At 47.6% G+C, this 22,609-nt stretch overlaps 1 long non-coding RNA gene across 1 annotated transcript; it reads left to right on the top strand.

Annotated features, from left to right (window-relative positions):
- The first annotated feature begins 1,183 nt into the window (after positions 1-1,183).
- Positions 1,184-14,256, top strand: LOC132346970 (uncharacterized). Its single transcript, XR_009497009.1, has 2 exons — positions 1,184-1,615; positions 13,890-14,256. It is a non-coding gene; the product is annotated as an uncharacterized lncRNA (long non-coding RNA).
- The last annotated feature ends 8,353 nt before the right edge of the window (positions 14,257-22,609 follow it).

The following is a 22,609-nucleotide window of genomic DNA, read 5'->3' as shown; positions in this document are numbered from 1 at the left end:
GTTTGGCCCAAGTGTTGAACTATTGAGTATCTTAGTCTGGAAGCATGAAGACCATGTGGATGGGATATTGTTAAACACAAGAGCTTGGGCTTGGGTTGAGGCTGTGAGGATGGAGAGGAAAGGACACACACACACCCGAAGATGCCAATCATAAAAATTCATCAACTGGAGACCAAGTAAACTTAAGGGATAACAAGATGAGTGTGAAGTCATTCAAGCTTTCCAGCCTGAATAAGGAGAGTGATGGGGTGGCAGGGGTGGGGGCAGGCATTGGAAGGCAAAGAAACTGGGAGGGTATGCGAAAACATAGTATTGGGACCTAATTCTAACCCCCATCCCTACCCTTAAGAAAAATCCCCTCCAAGGCTGCCTTCAGTTCAGTTCAGTTCAGTCACTCAGTCGTGTCTGACTCTTTGCGACCCCATGAATCGCAGCAAGCCAGGTCTCCCTGTCCATCACCAACTCCCGGAGTTCACTCAGACTCACGTCCATTGAGTCGGTGATGCCATCCAGCCATCTCCTCCTCTGTCGTCCCCTCCTCCTTCTGCCCCCAATCCCTCCCAGCATCAGAGTCTTTTTCAATGAGTCAACTCTTCGCATAAGGTGGCCAAAGTACTGGAGTTTCAGCTTTAGCATCACTCCTTCAAAGAACACCCAGGACTGATCTCCTTTAGAATGGACTGGTTGGATCTTCTTGAAGTCCAAGGGACTCTCCAGAGTCTTGCTTCATTCATTTCCCAGAGCTATGCAGACCTGCTCGCTAGGATTCCTCTCTGTGCTCCTCAGATGTCCTGGAATTATGCAAATGCTCAGGTCACCAGGAACAATGCCAAGAATCTTGGGCTTTCCCAGAGCTTGGATTGTTGTGTGGCATCTGCAGACAAGTCAGTGCTGTTTGCATTTCTTCTCTGCCATGTCCTCCTGGGCAGATGCCAAGGGCCTCAGGCGTGGTCTGGGGGCTGGGCTTGGGCGCCTGTCCATGGCACCACTCACTGCAGGTTTTCCTGCCAGCACTTACTCACTTGCCATCCTCGGGAGCTGGTCCATTGCTTACATTTGAGGGAATTTTCCTTCTGTTATTTCCTTCATTATTGCTTCTCCATCTGTCCTGTTTGCTTCTTCTAGAATTCCAAATGGGAGCTTACTGCCTTCAGGATTCATTCTCCATTTCTCCTCTCTTATCTCATCATATTCATCTTTTCCTCCCTTTCCTCTCAGTTTGAGGCAGTCACTCACTCACACTGATCTTCCAAATGACTAATCTGGATTTTGGCGGTATATAAACCCATTGTTTGGCCTCCACTATATTTAGATGTTAATCATCATGTTTGTTTTACCACTGAAAATATTTTCTGATTTCTGAGTTTTTCATTCATAGATGCCATGCTTGTTTTGTTTAGTCTTGTCTTGTTTTTATGTCTTACTTTAGGTTGACAGAAAAGGTGCAAAGATATTACAGAGTTTCCACATCCCCTTCATCTGGATTCCCCTAGTGTTAACATCCTGCCATGTGTTCTTGGATCTTATTGCGTTTATTGAGGAGAGATTTCCTAAAGGTTTTTCAACTGTAGATGTAGGAAAAACATCCGCAGAATTGGGCTGTTGTTTTCTTATGGTAGGTGATTTTTCTTTATTTTCTTATTCTTTAAGAGATTCATGTTTGTCAAAGACTGAGATGGGTTCTGTCGGATATTGTAAGCATCTCTGCTCAAATGTTCCCCAAAGAGAGAGATAGCAGAGTCCAGCTTGTGTGTATGTGTGTGTATGATGGGGTGGTGGAGGCATTTAAAGTGGTACCGCCTCCCAACAATGTCCCCACAGTGGATCCTCTCCTGTGTTCATGTGAGTTTGACATTAGCTAAGACAACAGGCCTCATCCCTCATGGACTCTGCTGACCGCTCTAGGACCCCACTGTGGCAATAATCCCACTAGATTTGATCCCCCAACCCACACCAGCAAGTCTAGGGTTAACTTCCTGCCCTGTGTGGGTTTCCGTAGATTCTGAGATAAAAATTTAAGGGCAAGTAATTTACTTGAAAGGTAATTTCAGGACATACCTGATGTGGAGAGTGAAGGAGTGAGCTAGGGAAGGAAAGGCAGCGGTACAAAGTACAAAACCAAGCTGGTTACCTCCAGTCACCTGAGCTCATTCCCACCAGGGAACTCTGGGAACCAGCGGAGAGCATGCGCCTCAGAGTTATCCTGCCCGCGAGGTGAGGCAGCTGAGGGATTTGTACACCCTGCTTCGACCGGACTTGATCCTTCTGGTCCACCTTATGTGGACAGAGCTGGCTCTGGTGGTCACAGAGCGTCCTCAGACTGAACACTGCTGGTGCTGGTGTTGGAAGTCAGTCAGGCTGGCATGCAGAGAGATAAGTGCTGAGATGAGACAGCCAGGGCTTTAACAATACCTGTTCTCTGCGCTTCTTGTGCACTTGTTCCTGTCCCTACATCCCTTATGGGATCTTGCACCGTGAGTGGACCAGTGTTTTCTTTGATCTGGTGCTGCTGTTCTGCTGTGTTGTGCTCAGTCATGTCCAAATCTGCAGCCCCGTGGACGGTAGCCCACCAGACTCCTCTGAGCATAGGATTTTCCAGGCAAGAATACTGGAGAGGGTTGCCATTTCCTCCTTCAGGGGATCTTCCTGACCCAGAGATCAAACCTGTGTCTCTTACGTCTCCTGCATTGGCAGGTGGATCCTTTACCACTAGCACCACCTGGGAAGCCCACTGTTGAGAACACCATCATTGTTTTCTGACGTGGAGATAGATTCTTCCTCTTCGTCAAATTTCTAGATTTCTTTGTTCATTTTCATTGTTAGATCAGAGGAAAAGGATTTAAATACGTAGGCTCATAACTGGCATCTCAAAATGCAAGTAGTATGCCTTATTCCCAGAAGGTATCCTCAATGTGTTATCTTAGGGACATTTGAACTCCTATGCATTTAATATAATAACAGTTACAAAAAGTAGCAGGAAGAAGCAGCAGCATTATTCTCTTGGTTCAAAGACCATTTGTGTTTCCCCAACATTAACTTCCTGTACTTAAACTGACAAGCCCCAGATAAATGCAATAATTTCTTCACATTTCACCACGATCAGCTCTTTACTTCTAACAGCAACAATTGTGTTTCTCATTAAGTTGTCCACTGCTGATCCTTGGAGTGTTTGCATCTTAAAAAAATTGTAAGAAACTGTCACAGCGCTTGTAAGAGACTGAAGAAGTAAAGAAATAAGCTATTGTGGTTTTGTCTTAGAGATTAAAGATGCTGCTTGGGTCATGAGTCAGAATTTCATCATGTCTTCCTCCTGGGCTGTTGTGCTAAATCTTACATGTGCTATTTGTAGGTGATGCTCCTGAGTTTGTGATGGGTGTAGTAGGGGAGGCTTTAGTGGGAAGCTTAGAGAAGGATAGGGGATCCAGAAGGTCTGGACTGCAAAGAGGGAAGTTGGCATTTAAAACCAAGAATTTTAGAATGACTTCATATCACTTTACATGCCTTTAGCGTCTTTGACTGAATTCAGATCAGAGTGAGATTCCTAATGTTACTCTAGTTACATATCAGAGTGGAAAGTTTCAGCTTCTTGAATTTTACAGACAGTGGCTGGCTGTTGGCCCAGCTGGTTCCCTTTTCTTTCTGGGAACATCACTAGAGCATGTTTCCCAAGCTCTCTTGCAGTCAGTGTGACCACACAACTTATTCTAGATGATGGAATGTGAATGGAGTGATGGGTACCACTTCCAGGCAAGGCCCATCAAAACCTCCCATCTGTGTCCTCCATGCTCCTTCCATTTATGCCTTGCAGGGGAGCATGATGTTTGGAAGCTACATGATACAGATTTCTATCCATAGGAGAAAAAGAGCCTGGATCCTTAAATCACCACTTGGAGGAGAGCCATCCACTGATACAAAATACCCCTTTTATCTTTCAGTTCAGTTCAGTTCAGTCACTCAGTCATGTCCAACTCTTTGTGACCCCATGAACCACAGCATGCCAGGCCTCCCTGTCCATCACCAACTCCCAGAGTCCACCCAAACCCATGTCCATTGAGCCGGTGATGCCATCCAATCATCTCATCCTCTGTCATCCCCTTCTCCTCCTGCCCTCAATCTTTCCCAGCATCAGGGTCTTTTCAAATGAGTCAGCTCTTCGCATCAGGTGGCCAAAGTATTGGAGTTTCAGCTTCAACATCAGTCCTTCCAGTGAACACCAAGGACCGATCTCCTTTAGGATGGACTGGTTGGATCTCCTTGCAGTCCAAGGGACTCTCAAGAGTCTTCTCCAACACCACAGTTCAAAAGCATCAATTCTTTGGCACTCAGCTTTCTTTATAGTCCAACTCTCCCATCCATACATGACCACTGGAAAAACCATAGCCTTGACTAGACGCACCTTTGTTGACAAAGTAATGTCTCTGCTTTTGAGTATGCTGTCTAGGTTGGTCATAACTTTCCTTCCAAGGAGTAAGCAGCTTTTAATTTCATGGCTGCAATCACCATCTGCAGTGATTTTAGAGCCCAGAAAAATAAAGTCAGCCACTGTTTCCACTGTTTCCCCATCTATTTGCTATGAAGTGATGGGACTGGGTGCCATGATCTAAGTTTTCTGAATGTTGAGTTTTAAGCCAACTTTTTCACTCTACTCTTTCACTTTCATCAAGAGGCTCTTTAGTTCTTCTTCACTTTCTGCCACAAGGGTGGTGTCATCTGCATATCTGGGGTTATTGCTATTTCTCCCAGCAATCTTGATTCCAGCTTGCTTCCTCCAGCCCAGAGTTTCTCATGATGTATTCTTTACATAAAGAAAAATAAGTTTTTAGTGGATTTGAGCTACATGTAGAAATATTTGACAGTAGCTAATATATATGACCTTGACAAATCTACCTAGATTAGTCAAGGTCATATATATTAGCTCTGGAGGCAGAGCATGAAATAGCTCTATATTATATATATATAATACATATATATAGCTCTGGAGGCAGAGCATGAAAATTAGAGCCTGTGCCCTCATCTCCACCTCAGAGTCCACTCCTTGAGACACCTCAACTGGGGCATTTAGTACAAGGAGTGGCCTGGAAAGCAAGTGTAAAGATGCGATCTTGAAGTTGAATCACCTGCTGTCCAGCTGCCAGTGAGGATTGTAGTAGGTGGGGCTCAGAGAGTCTCTGACGTGAGGTAGCAGTGATAGAGTGAAAATCCCCCCAGTGGGGAGCCAGGATGGTATTTCAAAGAAGGGAAAGCACCAGGTGATGCAAAGTATCAGAAATTTGAGAAATGGGGGCAAAGGGCATCCAACATCTCAGGGAAGTTAGACAACTGCTGCTAAGCTCAGTGGTCACATTGGAAACAGATAAGGAATAACTTTGAGTGATTAATAAGCAAATAAAAGGAAAACGTGAAAACCAGAGGCCTTTCTTGGTAACAAGGAGAGGAACTCCCATCTCCTAAACCTGCAGGTAGAGAAAGCCAAGGCCCAGGCCCTCGTCATGAGAGCAGCAGAAGATAGACTTTCATCTTGGTCCCATCTGAGTCCCTGACTGGGCAAGACAGGTACCGTGATACATGGGACAGGAACATTTGAGTTGATGCACCCTACACTTTTGAATTCTCAAATTCCCTGAAACTATCCAAGTCTGCAAAAGCGACTACTGGCATTGCCCCCCTGCCCATATCCTGTCTAAAGATGAAGCAGAACCCTCCTTCCTACATGGCCTTTGTGCTTCTCTCAGCATCTGCCTCCCCTCATGGCCAGGGGCCACAACTGGGATTAAGTCTCAACACAGTGGAGATGGGCTGTGCCTGAGGATGGAGGAAACAGAACGCAGACAGTCCCCAGCTTACCATCAGACTATTTTTTTTTGTTTTGACTTTACAGTGGTGTAAAAGTGATACAAACTCAGTAGAAACTGTCCTTTGAAAATCTGAATTTTGATCCTTCCTATCCCTAGTGATGTGGTCTGATCCTCTCTCCTAATGCTGGGCAGCTGCAGTGGTCACGGTTCCCTGTCAACCATTCTGATCTTCTCTTTCAGTACAATATTCAGTGCATTACTCTATCGTAAAATAGCCTTGTGTTAGATGATTTTGCCTAGCTAATGTAGGGCTAATGTAGGGCTTCCCAGGTGGAACAAATGGTAAAGAATCCGCCTGCCAATTCAGGAGAGGCAAGAGATATGGGTTTGATCCTTGAGTCAGGAAGATCCCCTGGAAAAGGGAATGGCAACCCATTCCAGTATTCTTGCCTGGGAAGAAAAGCCTGGCAGACCACCGTCTACAGAGCCACAAAGAGTCAGACACGACTGAGGAATTGAGCACACAGGCTAATGTTAGTGTTCTGAGCCTGTGTAAAGAGGGCTAGGCTAAGCTAGAATGCTCGGTAGGTTACATATATTAAATGCATTTTCAAGAGTTTATCTGTATATAACCCCATCAAAAGTCACGGAAGATCTATATGCCCCCAAAGACACTGCAAGACTAGTACAAATGTGCCCCAGGGAGCCCGGTAAGTGCATGTGGAACTGGGTTCTGAGAGCACTAGGTCAAGGAAGAGAAACGCAGAGCTGGACCACCGAGGTTTTTGAGTTGGGAGCATTCCCCTGGGACAGGAGATTCAACACCATGGTGAAGACCCTGAGAAATGAGTAGACGTGCTGTTAACAGGGCTTCTCAGAACATGAAAAAAGCCATGTGGATGGTTGGGGATGCTCTACGCTCTCAAGATCCTTGCTCAGGACTGAAGGGCTTATGCCCTGGCCGCTGTGGGTGCTGCAGGCTGCCAACCTGGGCTGTTGGTCCTCTGCCGAACTGCATCGGCTGAAGACAGTCACCTCCCTGTAGGTCATGTCCTCTGCCCAGGGCAGCCTGTATCGACAAGTGTGAATGGAATCCTAACTTAGGACTACTCTGAAGGACCATCTTGGAAGTCAGTTGAGGCTTTTATTGCCTCCAGCTTCTCTGTCCAGTCCTGCTGCCTTCCTGGGGAGTAATCTGGGGCATTTGCTACTCTGTCTCAGAGTCTGCTTCCTAGGGAACCCAACCTGCTACAACCTCTTAGGAAGGTCTCTCAGTGTGGACCATTGTAATACCTCTGGGTGAATCCAGCCAGATGCTCTTCCTCCAGGGCTAGAAGAGGTTACTGGTACAAGGGCCTTGGATGAAGAAACATGCTTCTTCCAACTCTGGAATCCTCATCCATGCAGAGAGATGCCTACACATTGAAAGTCCCAAGGGGACAGAGACCAACCAAGGGAATGGCAAATTCATACCCTCAACTCATGTCCGTTCTAGAGCTTGTGTTCATTAAGCAGAAGGTGGACAGAGGTGGTCTGAAGCCATGCTAAAGCTGATCACAGACATAGTAATTAATCATCTATTCATGCATCATGCACCTTCCCATGTATCCATGTGTCCACCATGCTTCCATCCATGCATCTCTTCATTCTAAGGACATGCTGATGAATTCAGTGCACGAGCCTCAGTGCGGGCTCAGGGGGATATGAGATGGATAGGACCAAGAGCCTGTCCCCAAGGATCTCACAGTCCAGAAGAGGAGACAGACATATCATAGGTCCGGGGTAGTATGACAGGGGTAACACAGGAGCTCCAAGAGCCTGGAAGACAGAGGGACCACTCTGCTCATGTTTCCCAGAGAAAGGGATGGCCGAGCCCCGGACTAGAAGGGTGAGTTGGAGTTCTACAGCTGGGAAACAGGAGATCAGTGGTGTTTCTGTCAAAGACAATGGCACCTTCAGAGCCGAAGAAGAAAGATGGATTCTTCAGCCTGAGATTAGAACACGGTGAGGCAGAGAGGGAGATAGGAGGTTGGGAGGGCTGGCAGGAGAGGGTTACACTGGATAGTTTGGATTATATGCTGCACTGGGTTAGGGCCAGAGGTGACCTTCAGGGCCGTGGGACAAGGATGTGAAGAACAGTATGAAGAAGGGACAATGAGGCAGGGCAAAGAACCGGGTAGGAGGCTACTGGACATGTTGAGGTAAGATAGAACTGGGCTGGAAGAAGGAGGGCAGTAGACGCGCTCAGGAAGTTAGAGCGCATGGAATTGGTTACGCGGGTGTGGCAGGCGAGGAGGCAGCCTAGGCCAGGATCCTTCTGCTGCTTCTCTGTTGGGAGTCTGAAGATGCTGTGGACTAAAACATATAGCCGCAACCTGAAAGTAGAGAGTTGTTCTATTCGGTGGGAACTTTTAGGACTCTGAGCCTGAGAGACAGCATCTCAGTAGCTCTGAGAAAACTGCGCCAAGGAGGCAGGAGGGGAAGTCAGGCTGTATAGAAGTTTGCAACAAAGGAAGCAGGCAGTCTGAACGTCAAGGATCAGGTATCAAGTTAGGAATTTAGCGTTCTGTGTTTGGGAAGATGCAAGCCTCTGGGCTCACTGAATCCATTCCTTTCGTGTGCATCACCTATTTCCTTGTTCGCCTTGCTTCCTGCACTCCCCCAGCTCCTCAGCGATCACCACTGGAGGTGGCAGTGTGCACTGATCCCAATTCTGGGAGCTCTCGTTCACATTTGGAGGCCAGAAATCGCTGATGGCTGTGACATTTCTTGTTTATTGATATGGCAGGAGATATTTTCATTTCACAATGCCATAATGCCAGAAGTTGAGTGTGGATAAAAGGAAATCCAGAGTCATTTGAGCAGAGAGTAAGGGACTGATCCATCTAGAAAGCTTCCAGTTTGCCTCTCTTAGAAGGGGGTGGAGAGCTCTATTCACAGGACCTCCACTGGCTGTGCACAACCTGTGGGAGACCAGCCCTCTCAACTCCCTTGTCCTCGTACTAAACTTGTGTTCTTCTGGCCCAGCATAAAATTAAACACGTTCAAGTCACACTGTGAATCCACTTTAATGTCACACCTCTTCCTTTGATCCACGAACAGTGTTTGAACTGAGTGTGGGATTCGTAGTTTTCCTTTCTGAATTCCATCGTTAGGTTTGGCCCACCACCCCTACCTGGCAAGACCTTCCTGAAACCTGATTCTGTCATTCAGTAAGTGTGGGCGAAAAATAATTGTAATAGTTTGAGGCAGGATCCCAGGATTGTGAGCAATTCTCTAGACCCTTTTAGAACAGTTTGTTCCAGGTCGGGGGTGGGTGAGGAGCACATAGGGGACTGTTGAGGTGAACGAGTTTTCTTTAACGAGCATCTGGAAGGCTTAGAGAATGTGTGTGTGTGCGTGTGTGTGTGTTACAATATCAAAGCCTAATAAAAAGAAGGAGAAATGAAGCAGGTAAGATGCCCAACCTCCAGCATTTATCTCAAGCTCGGAGTGTGTATTCAGGTCAGTTGTCATTTTCCAGGCCAGTTCTGTCATCTCAGCTTCAGTAGGGCCAGGACTCAGTTAATTTGAGCCAACGCTCACTGCGTCTCAGAGGTTCTGCATTTGGCTTTGGCCCTAAGGACGAATTTGCCACCGCCTGCCCTCTCAGAGCTCTCAGGGTCTGGGAGAGGACCCCGATGTTTCTCTTGGGGTTCTCCGACTCTGACCCCTGCTGTGCTGTGGGAGCCCAGCCCCTAGAGGCAGCCAGGGTCCACGAGTTGGACAGGACCAGCACTGCTCTTTTTTTTTTTGAGCCTCAGTTTCACCCTAGTGGCTCAAATGGTAAAGCGTCTGCCTATAATGTGGGAGACCCGGGTTCGATCTCTGGGCCACTCCAGTACTCTTGCCTGGAAAATCCCATGGACGGAGGAGCCTGGCGAGCTACAGTCCATGGGGTCGCAAAGGGCGGACACAGCTGAGCAACTTCACTTTCACTTTCACCAGCAGTGAAATGGAAAGAGTAATCTGTGCTTCACATGTGCTGTGTGCTGTGCTTAGACGCTCAGTCGTCTCCGACTCTTTGAGGCTGTATGGACTGTAGCCCGCCAGGCTCCTCTGTCCATGGGGATTTTCCAGGCAAGAATACTGGAGTGGGTAGCCATTTCCTTCTCCAGGGGGATCTTCCCAACCCAGGGCTCGAACCCAGGTCTCCCACGTTGCAGGCAGATTCTTTACTGTCTGAGCCACCAGGGAAGCCCATGCTTCATATAGGCATGAGGATTAAATGATAGACTTGAGCTGAACACATGGAGCCAGCTCCTAGGATTCCAGAAGATGGGGTGGGGGAGGCTGCCAGGGTCCTATCTTCACAAGCCTTCTAGGAGTCCCCGGGGAGATGTGCTTCAGATCCTCAAATCTGGCCTGGAGATGGGGGACCAAACCAGAGAGGAGCTTCTGAGTCCAGCGCAGTGTTTGTCACTGAGCAGGACCCCAGCCCACCTGTGGGCCATTCCTAAGCTTTCTGGAAAAGTCGTTGTACAAGGTCCACCAGGAAGGCCTTCAGGCTAAGGTGCCTGGAGTCTGCAGATTTTGTGCCGATATTTCCTACAAGGAGAGGAGCTGATGCCCTCTGTGCAGACGCCAGCTCGCTCCTGACATCAGAGGTGCCACAGAGGCGGGTGGAGCTTGAGGGTCCCCTGGGCAGGTGCAGATGGCTCAATTGCGGTCAGCCTGGTGCTGGAAGAGAGAATTGGCAGACACCGCTGGGCAGCAAAAAACACCCTCTGGGGCTGCTCGGAAATGTCCAGGAGAACTTCAAGGTGGGGCATGGGCGGGGACTCAGGGCATGATATGAGAGCTGAAGTTCCTTTGTGATCTATTTCTTTTTTTTAATTGGAGGACAATTGCTTTACAATATTGTATTGGCCTCTGCCTCACATCGACATGAATCAGCCACAGGTATACATATGTCCCCTCCCTCCTGAGCTCCCTCCCGCCTCCCAACCCATCCCACCCCTCTAGGTTGCCACAGAGCACGGGGTTGAGCTCCCTGTGTCACACAGCAAATTCTCACTATTGTACTTATGGTGATGTATATGTTTCCATGCTATTCTCTCAATCTGTCCCACTCTTTCCTCCCCCGCTGTGTCCACAATAGCTATGACATGGAAGCAACCTAGATGTCCGTCAACAGATGAATGGATACCAAAATTGTGGTGCGTGTATACAATGGATTATTACTCAGCTATAAAAAAGAATGCATTTGAGTCAGACCTAATGCAGTGGACGGACCTAGAGCCTATTACACACAGTGAAGTAAATCAGAAAGAGAAAGACAAATGTTGTATATTAACACAGACGTATGGGATCTAGAAAGACGGTACTGATGCACCTATTTGCAGGGCAACAGTGGAGACACAGACATGGTGATCTATTTCTTGTGGTAAAATACACGTAACACAAAGTGTATCATTTAAACCATTTATTTTTTCCTTTATTTTTTAATCGGAGGAAAATTGCTTTACAGTGGGGGTGACGATTCCTGTGGTACAATGCACACCAGCCATAATCATACATATATCACTTCCCTCTTGAGCCTCCCTCCCCTCCTGCCATCCCGCCCGTCTAGGTCATCGCAGATCACTGGTCAGGCTCCCTGTGTTGCACAGCAGCTTCTCCCCAGCTGTCAGCTTTTCACATGGTGGGATATGCATGTCTGTGCTGCTTTTTCCGTTTATTTATCTTAATGTTTTTGGCCATGCCCCGTGCCATGTGTCTCCCCATGCCATTAGTTTCCCCACCAGGGAAGGAACCCACACCCTCTGCAATGGAAGTGCAGAGTCTTAGCCACTGGACTGCCAGAAAGTCCTTCTTTTAAACCATTTTCAGGGCTATAATTCTGTGGCATTATGTTCATTCACAGTGTGGTATAACTATCACCACTATTTGGTTCCAAAACATTTTCTCATCCCAAAGGGAAACCCCATTCGTAGTCATTTCTTATTCCCTCCCTTCCCCCCAGCCCTGACAACCACTAATCTGCTTTCTGTCTCCAGGGATTTGCCTGTTCTGGACATTTCATATAAAGTGGATCACACCTACATGAGCTTTTGTGTCTGGCTGCTTTTGCTTAGGGTCATGTTTTTCAGATTTCTCTGTGCTGTACTGCATTCCTCATTAATCTCTTGTGGCCAGAGCCTGCTTTCTCAGACACACAAAAAATCAATCCCACCTCTTTTCCTTATTCACAGATTTACTTCCACCTGTTGGCGCTCCAGAGTCGGCTCAGAGTGAAGGGACGTGAAGGGCGGGGCTGGGACATAGTAGGTGCTCAAGAGTCTGGGACGTTTTGTTTCCTGGATGGTGTGTGAAATCCCAAGTTCCCGGCAGCACTAACCCCGAGCGCGGCCAGGGGGCAGCATGTTCCCGCGGAGCCTCGAGGCCGAGGAGGACCGGACGGATGCTCACGGAGCTGGTGGGCTCCGGGCAACGTTCACCGCCTTTCCATCACGCAGTGTTTCAGATGCTCTGCTCCAGCCAAACAAATTGTCTGGGCTTAATTTCTGCGAAATCATTTTCAAGAATCGCTGAACCAGTTTAATTCTAAAGCACATATTTATACGGGCTCCAAAACTCACATCCCTATGCACTATTATAAATGGAAGGGAAAGTTTAATCAGGAATGGGATTAGGTCTGAGCCGGGAGGGTGGAGGAGAGGGCGGTGGAGATGGAGCGGGAAGGTGTGGATATCATGAACCCCAGTCGAGCAGCACCCCATGGAATAGGGGTTGAGGGTTGGGACTCCCTTTGGGCTTAGATCCATGGACAAGCTGGTTTGAAAAAATGATGAAAGTAATGTGTAAACCAGGGGCTGTGTATCTCATAGGATATAGGGGGTTTTGGGGGTGAAGTGGCCTGTTCAGTGTCTGCTGAGTGGCCCCTGCCTCCAGGAGATGCCAGCTTGCCACTCTCTCCCTGTACCACCCAATGGGGTACATCTTGCTCCTGTCTCCCTTGCCTCATCCAGGTACCTGCCCTCAGCTCAGGTTGAATGGGGCATGTAAAGCTAGTCCTTGACAGCAGGTAGTCAGAGCCCCTACCCAGAAGAAAGAAGACAGAGAGATTCTTGCTAATGGTGGTCTCCTGCCCTCTGTTCCCTTGTGCCAGCTTGTCTTCCTCATCTGTAAGACAGCAGCAGGAGGTCTGTGCATGTACCACCCTCCCAGAGAGGCATCCATATGGCCTGTAGCGTGGCCCAGAGGAGAGAGATTCAGTGGAGGACATAAGATGAAGGGGAAGAAGCCTTAGGCTTAGAGATAGCAGAACTTCTAGCCAGACTTGTTATGCGATCTTGGCAAATCCCTGCCCCTCTCTGGGCCTCTGTGTCTTCATCTCCAAACGGAGTGTGTTGGACCCATTCAGATTCAGAAACAAACATGTGTGAACAGCTTTTATATACCAGACCCTGTGCTAAGATTTTGTGTGTTAGGATGCTATTTAATTCTCAGAATGGACTACCAGGAAGGTATTAAGACCCCCATTTTGCAAATGAAGTGGGGATTTAGAGAGGAATGTCACAGGGGTGGCAGAAATTGTAGGCCCTGCATCCCTGTCTGAGGTCATGATGCTTGGCTCTGATCCCTGCATTTCCAAGCCTGTAGGACATAGGGGATTCCAAGCAAGCATGCTGCCAGCCACAGGGTGAAGCAGATTCCGGCTCTGGAGTCTACTGGCCTCTGTGACTTTTTAAAAGTTCATCTTAGAAGGAAGTCTTTGCTACAATAATCAGCTTTATTCACGGTGTCCATACAAAGTTATCAAACTTTTAAAGCAAATAAAGGCTAAATCCACTTTATATTCTTTGACACATGAGGCAGTATAGCTCCATGAACATAAGCTTTTGGATTCAGACAGGTCTCTGTTCAGATCTCAGCTCTGCCACTTCCTGGCAGTGTGGCCTTAGGTAGGTTGTCTGACTTCTCTGTGCTCAAGTTTTCTCTTTTATAAAATGGGGATGATAATAGTGATTTAACTATTTTATAGGAATGGGAGAAATGTCTCACTAAACCATAGCTTTTTTTTTTTTTTTTGCCATACCATGTGGCTTGCAGGACCCTAGATCCCTGACCAGGGATTGAACCTATGCCCCCTGCAATGGAAGTTTGAAGTCCTGACTACTGGACCACCGGGAAACTCCCTAAATTTTAGCTTTACTACACATACACTGATTGAATGAGAAGTCTCAGCTACACTTCATGTCAACTGAAATCCACAACATGAGTTAAAACCTACATCACTTGCAACAGCCCATCTCAAAGAGATAAGGACTGAAAATGCCTGGGGCTGGTGGGTTTGGAGTTTAGGGTGTGTGTAATTCATTTGAGACTTTTCAAGGCTTTGGCCATAGGAATGAAGAGTGGGCTCTTGTTCTGCTCAGCAACCTTCAAGTTTATTTATTAAACCCTGCTTTGTGTCTAATCTTTCTTTTTGTGGCCATGCAGCAACACACCGTAATTCTCTAATACTGTACAGTGCCAGCATCTTGGAGGGTTTCAGGACAGATCCGAAGAGCCAGCAGTCTCTGCATTGTAACAGTCAGATGCAGGAATCCTTGAGAGACCTGCGACTCTCTAAAGCCGGGAACTGAAGCAGTTTTTCTTTAAACATTTATTACAAATACAAGCATTATTTGTATTCAGCACAGACCGAAGAAAGACTAAGCAGTTGGTCCTTTTTATTGCAGTTGAAATCTGGCCCGATCTGGCAACCCTTTTTAGAATCAAACACTGAATAAAGTTCCCAAGACATGTGGGGAGGTGAGACAGTTTCTGTTTGTAGCACAGGGGTGTTGGGTGTGGGGGTGTCTCCTGCGTGGGCTAGACACATGGGTCTCCAGGGGAGCTAGCAGGCTACAGGCTTACCTCACTCTTGGTTGATGATGGTGAAACTGAGAATGAGGAATGCCACAGGACTTCATTTTTCATTAAATTAGGAGCACTCTAAGGTCAAATACAGCTGTCAGAAACCCAGTTCCAACCGGCTTAAGTAAAAAAGTGAATCTGTGGGTTCTTGGGGCTATGAAGTGCCTGATTCTAGCTTCAGGCATGGCTTGATCTAGGGGTCTTAGATTGGATACCTTAGAGACAGAGCTTGCAATGGGGATTCTTGTGCAATGAATTATTGAGAAAATGCTCTCAGGAAGAGTTGCAAGGGAATGAATCTGTAAGTAGGATAGAGTGAAAGAAACAGCCAGCGAAGCCTGCTGTTTCAGCTGGAATCTAGCTTCAGCCTGACCCCACAAGGAGCTCTGGAGTGTAGATAACATTACAGAGCTGTCTCACCCCACAAGGAGCTCTGGAGTGGAGATAACATTACAGAGCTGTCTCACCCCACAAGGAGCTCTGGAGTGGAGATAACATTACAGAGCTGTCTCACCCCACAAGGAGCTCTGGAGTGGAGATAACATTACAGAGCCGTCTCAGCCCACAAGGAGCTCTGGAGTGGAGATAACATTACAGAGCCGTCTCAGCCCACAAGGAGCTCTGGAGTGGAGATCACATTACAGAGCCGTCTCACCCCACAAGGAGCTCTGGAGTGGAGATCACATTACAGAGCCGTCTCACCCCACAAGGAGCTCTGGAGTGGAGATCACATTACAGAGCCGTCTCAGCCCACAAGGAGCTCTGGAGTGGAGATCACATTACAGAGCCGTCTCAGCCCACAAGGAGCTCTGGAGTGGAGATCACATTACAGAGCCGTCTCAGCCCACAAGGAGCTCTGGAGTGGAGATCACATCACAGAGCTGTCTCACCCCACAAGGAGCTCTGGAGTGGAGATCACATTACAGAGCTGTCTCAGCCCACAAGGAGCTCTGGAGTGGAGATCACATTACAGAGCCGTCTCAGCCCACAAGGAGCTCTGGAGTGGAGGTCACATTACAGAGCCGTCTCACCCCACAAGGAGCTCTGGAGTGGAGATCACATTACAGAGCCGTCTCACCCCACAAGGAGCTCTGGAGTGGAGATAACATTACAGAGCCGTCTCAGCCCACAAGGAGCTCTGGAGTGGAGATCACATTACAGAGCTGTCTCAGCCCACAAGGAGCTCTGGAGTGGAGATCACATTACAGAGCTGTCTCACCCCACAAGGAGCTCTGGAGTGGAGATCACATTACAGAGCCGTCTCAGCCCACAAGGAGCTCTGGAGTGGAGATCACATTACAGAGCCGTCTCAGCCCACAAGGAGCTCTGGAGTGGAGATCACATCACAGAGCTGTCTCACCCCACAAGGAGCTCTGGAGTGGAGATCACATCACAGAGCTGTCTCACCCCACAAGGAGCTCTGGAGTGGAGATCACATCACAGAGCTGTCTCACCCCACAAGGAGCTCTGGAGTGGAGATCACATCACAGAGCTGTCTCACTCTAAGGCAAGAAGCTTGGCCTTTGGTACTTTCGTATTAGTCTGTCATTGACTGTGTGCTGTCTCTGAAATGGAGCACATAACCTCCTGGGACTTTCTGGACAAAGTGACTTTCTTTGGCTAAAGGTAATTCTCTGAAAATTTCAACTGTGAGCTGTTAGCAATCCTCAGTTACAGTCAGTTCTTACAGATGGGTGCAGTCTGGTAGCGGGGATCTGGGCAAGGTATCAACCTTGTCTACATCAAGGGGCTCAAGCAATGACCTAGGGTTTCACCTCTCACCCTACTTCTGAGGTTTACTTCTTGGCTCCATTCTCAAATAGCATGGGGACAAGGTGACCACCAAAGGCCCTGAGCTCTCCTTATGTCTCCCATGCAGCTTATATAGAAGCCTGATCTCGCCTGGTGTTAAGTACTGAGTTTCCTGGATTAGCCCCACATGACTTCATGCTCACCTTGCTGTTGGAGACGGTGGTAGTGTCAGCTCTAATTAAACCTCAAGGATGTTTCCCCACAATGGGTTTATCTTTCTAAAAGAGGGATGGATGCTGAATAGGCAAAAAACAGCAGTGATCCCCTGCTGGGCTCTGAACTCCTGTTTTAAGTCAGAAGGCAGGGAATAGCATGTGTGTGGCTGAAGGATGCTAAGTAGCACCACACCCTTGGGGTAGCAAAAGTGGGCTAGATCCCTGGGAGGAGGAAGTTTGGGAGGGAGCAGATGGGGAGGAATGAGAAATACACAAGGGTAGCTCGTGGAGGGCCTCATGAACTAACAGAGGAGTATCAACTTGATCCTGAAAAATGTGCGTTCGGCTTGAGGTTCATCTGAGTCTCTACTGTCCTTTTCTTATACCATTCTTCCCCCAGGTGTCTGGTATCAACCCACCAATAAGGCTAGAGATTTTGGGCTCAAACCCAGCCAGTGCCAATATCAAAGGGACCCATTTGAAGGGCAGATTCCAAAGGATTCCAGGGACAGAATCTGGTAGCAAGTTTGCTGGGCAGTGGTCCCATGAACTGGAGATGGGGAGGAGTCGGAGGGCATCACCTCTGACGTTTGAGGTCATTGTCCATCTAAAACAGATCTCAGTCCAAAGCTGGGTTGATGAGATGTTGACCAAGTCTGAGCAGTCAGTCCCAGATGGATTGGGATCAGAGTCAGCCCCATCTTGAGGGGAATATATTGTTCTTTTTCAGGAAATTAAGACAGAAACCCAGCTATGGGGGTCAGACCAGCTCACAACAGAGAGAAACCGAAGATTACAGTTCTTCTCAGGGAGCAAGTGGGACTCCAACCCTCTCTCCATGGGGAGAGACCCATGAAGGTGCCAGGGGTTAGGAAGAGAGATATATTGGTTCAGGTTACTCTTGCAGCTGTAACAAATAACCTCCATCATTTCAGTACCCTCATATGAGTGTTTTCACCATTTGGATACTCAAGTTCCTTCTGTCGTGTAGGTCCATCATTCCCCAGCATCTGCATCTAGGCAGAAGAAGGGAAGAGGGAGAAAGCACACCTGCTTCTTAACCTCCTTGCCTAAGAGAGACACAGATCACTTTTGCTCATACGCAATTGGGGAGAACCGGTCACATGACTTCACGTAGCAGCAAAGGTAGCTGGGAATTATAGTTCCTGCTGGGCTGAAGGCCTCAGGGAGAACTCTTATATCACAGAAGGGGAGCTTGCATTTTGATGAGCAGTGGCCACCCCTGCCCTGGGAGCCTAGCAGACGCCCTATCAGAAAGAGGTCTCAGTGAGCCCAGCTGAGGGGTGGGATCATGTCTTTGCCCTGCTGACAAGCAGTTCTCCTGTATACAACTTGGCCCCTGAAATTGTCTGAATGGATTTGAGCACTTTCCAACCCAACAGACTGTGGAATTGGACTAAGGTGATAAGGACTCAGTGAAACGTGGAGCCTTGCAAAGTACACAGGAAAAATAAGTGAATGCATGAAATGACAATTTCCTGACAGTGGGACCTAGGTTCTGGGAACAGCTTCTGAGTACACAGGGTTTGCGATAAATCCGGTTTTTCTCCTGTAGCTTCTGTTTGTGCTCAGGTTGTGTTTGATCAACTCGATTTCTGTTTGGAATCAAGGATCTTCTCCTGCTCGCTTATTCCTGGCCTTCTCCTGGAGCCGTAGTGCCTCTGTGTAAGGCTGAATTCATAGCCCGAGGACATTGTCTCAGCAGCTCCTTGTAATGATCTAAATATAGACGCCTCACCTCAGGTGCAGAGCAAGCAGAGGAGAGACTGCTTTGCAGACTCCTTGCTGCGGCATCCTTGGTCGAGGGCTGGAGGACAAGATTCCAGTCTGGGTCTCTCCACTTACTCTGCGATCTTGACAAGTGACAAGGCCTTTAGCCCTGTTCCTTTATCTGTAAAACTGGAACAGCCGCCATGACGAAAATGGATGAGTCCAAAAGAGTGTGTAAAAAGTGCTGTGTCAGCATTAGTGATCATGGCAGTGTCCATGGGTGGGTTAAAGCACAGACTCTGGAGCCAGCCCTCGAACCCTGATTAGCATCCAGGCTTTGCTGCTTTCTAACTCTGTGACTCAGGTAAGTTACCGCATGCACGCATCTGCACCTAAGTGCTCATCTATACAATAAGATATTAACAGTACCTGCCTCATGGGGGTGTTGTGAGATCAGGGGAGCTAAGGTATGGGAAGACCTGAGCACCACCTCTGGCCTTTAGTTCCTGCTCAGTAAACCCTGGCAGACATTGCTGCTCCACGCATTCAGGCCTCTTGATTTTCTGCTCACTGTGTCTTGGTTCCTTTGGTCTCATCCCGCTGCAGTGCCTTTTCCCCAGTCTCCCTGGGTGTGGTTCTCACTCACCTTTTGAGGCTCAGCAACAATGCCCACTCCTCTGGGAAGCCTACCCTGCCCAACACGAAGCAGACCAAAACACTTAGATGCGGAGGCTTGCAGCAGAGACAGGGTTTATTCACAAGGCAGCCAAGTGAGGAGATGGAAGAATATGTCTCAGATATGCCTCCCCAAGAGCAAGGGGCTTGGGGTATTTAGGGGATAAGTAATGAAGAAGCATGGGAGCATGGGGAAAGGTGACTGAAAAAAGGTGTGGCGATTGTTGTTCTATACAGGTTTAACCAAGTTACGGGCTTCTGCAGGTTCAAAAAGGGAGGCTTAGCGGGATCTGATGGTGCAGTTTTCAGCCCTCTGAGGTCCAAAGGTCATGGAGCAGACACTCATGCTTGCCCAGTTGGGGGATCATGGGCTTTATCCAGTCTAAACCAGCTCAGCTCAAACTAGACACAGCTGACTCCAAGTTCCTGGAGAACAACTCAGGCAAACATCTTATTGTTTAGACAACCTGCAAGTCCTTGATGAATGAAGGCAGGTGAAATGGATTGACTAATGATGACCCAGGGTTTCATTCAGGGTTGCCTGAATCCTAGTTGCTGGTGCCTCTTGCAGGCATGCAAGAGGGCAGAAATTGCCTGATATCATCTTGAGGCATTTTCACCCCGGGTCTGAAGTTCCTGTAAATCACTCCTCTGCTGGGATGCTTGGGTACGTCCCCTCTCTTACCAGACAGGGAACTTTTCAAGGGCAGGGAAGTTATCTTGGGCTATACTTGCTGCTATAACAAACAAGTACCAATATTTTAGTAGTTTAACACTTTCACATTTATTATTCGAGACCGGAACCAGGATGGTAGGAGTATCACATTATATTTTGAATGAATGAAAGGATGAACAAAGGAATGGTCAAAGGTCTCCTTAGGAAAAAAAAGATCTTTCTGGAACTTTGCCCCACTTGAAGAGAGATTTCCCCAGCAGATCCCATGAACTCAGAGGGGAGTGTGGGATTGAGTGTAGAAGGATAAGAGGGTCCGGGCTCCCAGTCTAGAAAGGCGGGAGGCAGAAGGAAGACAGCAACTTGCCCGGCGTTATCTAGACCAGGGGTCCCCAACCTCTGGGATCTAATGCCTGATGATTGAGTGGAGATGATGTGATAATAATACTAGAAATAACAGCGCACAATATATGCAAAGCACTTGACATCCCAAAACAACCCTCCCTACACTGGTCCAGGGGAAGCTTCTCTTCCATAAAACTGGTCCCTGGTGCCAAAAATGCTGGGGACTGCTGATAGATGCTCTTAACTGCTCTTAACTGCTGTGCTGTGTGGAGCTGGCGTTTCAGGCCTGGGCCTATTGTGCTATTTACATATCTGAGAGGAAAGTTGATTTTTCAGGACACTGGGTCATATGTGACATATTTGTGCCTTTGCTCAAAATATGATCTGGATACTGATACTGTTTCAGCATCGCCTGGGTCAAATGCAGGCTCTCAGACCCAGATCAGCCCTCCTAAGTCAGAACTTCTGGAGTCCAGTAGTCTGTTTTGACAAGCCCTTCAAGTGGTTCTGAGTGTGAAGTTCTAGTCTCCAACACATTGCTTCCTTCCAGAGAGCTCCACACATGCCTGTTCTGGGGCTGGCTCCTGTCCCCACCCCCCCTCCCTCAGCTGCGTGCTCCATGCTTATTTAGACACTCCACACCCCATGTCCTACAGATGACACTAATCCTATGAAACACCATTTTTATGACCACACAGTAGCTGCCCTGGATCCAGTCAATTGTCTGCACCCCAGTGCTCCTAGTAGACTCTGCCCCCGTGGACTGCAGACTTCTCAAGGCTCCGAGTGTTCGTCTTGGAAACCAGGCTCCCAGGCCCTCCCAGCTGCCATCTCACACTTCTGTGATTTACACGTGCAGGTGTGAGGGCAGCACCCGTTAGAAATATACACCAGGCGGGTTTTACTTTTGCACCATAAAAATGGATACATCTGCCATCCATAAAGGCTTATTTATTGCTAAGAGTTCATTATATATGCATGAAAAACCAACTAATTTAACTCTCTGGCAGTAACTACCTGCCTGAGGCTGGATACAGGATTGGAATTCAGGGTTAAATGGGGGCAGCTGAGATGAGCTTGAGAGACTTGGACCTACAGCCGGATGCTAAGGGTTGGGAGGTGTAAGGCACGTTCCAATCCTGGCCTGGCAAGGGGTATGACTGTAGGTAAGTCTAACCTTGCTCAGCCTCAGTTTCTCACCTGCAAAACAGGGACAATCATATCTACTGCCTGAAAGTATTTTAGCAATTAAAATAATACACTATTTCATCAAATCAAAGCTGCTGACCCCTAAACGTACTATGCACTTTTAGGCATCACTAAAAAGGAAAGAAAGTGCTGTCAACTAAAGTGGATTCTATGCTTTTTAATCACTTAGAATGTTTATTTTATGCTTATTGAAAGAGTTCTTTTATATTCATTTAGACATAGTTTCTGTGAAGGCTGGCGTACTTTAAAAGGAAAATACAAGCAAAATAAATTGGTGAAGGTATACCTAAAACTTTTCTACAGAGTTTAATTTCTCTGGATTGAAGTATTTTTCCACATAATCTTGTCTTTTGTGCTGGTGAGAGGGTTCCCAGTGCAGCAGTTTTTGGAAGAGTGCTCTCAGCTCTGCCCCCAGGATTTTTTTCCAAGCTGCCCATTCTGCAAATTTTGATGCTAGAATTTTTAGAATTTATTAGGAAGCATTGAGAGAAGGTTTGCAGACAACCAGGACTCATGTTCCTGTATTAAATAGCTCTGTAGAAACAGAAACTAGAGGATACATATCTGAGGGGTACAAAGAGAGAGATACTGATTTATTAGAGGAAATGGCCCATTTGGCTATGGAGGTTGAGAGGTCCTATTTGCAAGGTGAAGAATCAGGAATCTGGTCCAAATCTGAAGGCTTAAGAATTGGGGGGCTGAGGTCTAAGTCCCAGCCTGAGTCCAAAAGCCCCAGAACCAGGAGCACCCATGTCCCAAGGCAGGAGAGGATGGGTTTCATGGCTCAAGGAGGGAAGTAAATCCAGTCTTCTGCCTTTTTGTTCTGTTCACACCCTCAGTGCATTGGATGATGCCCACCCGCATTGAAGAGGATAATCTCTGCTCAGTCTGTTTGTTCTAACTTGAATTTCTACTGGAGATACCCTCACAGACCCACACAGGAATAATGTGCTACCAAGTATCTGGGCATCCCTCATCCCAGTCAAATTGGCACATGAAAGGAACCATCACAGTCTGGAAATAGTTTGTTGATGGAAATGTGGGTCTTGCCGTTGTGCCATGGGAATCCCTAGCAAGTTTAGTCATGTACAGCCACAACCACACCTCGATGCCTACCTTGCCTGGCTGCTGCTGGACACACCCCCATTTCAGAGATGTTAGAGTGGGACAAGAAGATGCATCTAGACTCAAATGTGATAGATGAACATGCTGCTCGATGAGTCTGGCATATGCGAATGCAGAGGAAATTAACATGTGCTGCGTGCCCTCTATGTACAGATGTATTAGTTAGCTCAGGCTGCTGTAACAAA

The sequence above is a fragment of the Bos taurus genome, chromosome 13 (assembly GCF_002263795.3).
Source record: "Bos taurus isolate L1 Dominette 01449 registration number 42190680 breed Hereford chromosome 13, ARS-UCD2.0, whole genome shotgun sequence".
NCBI classification, from domain to species: Eukaryota; Metazoa; Chordata; class Mammalia; order Artiodactyla; family Bovidae; genus Bos; species Bos taurus.
This window is presented reverse-complemented; position numbering and strand designations above follow the sequence as displayed.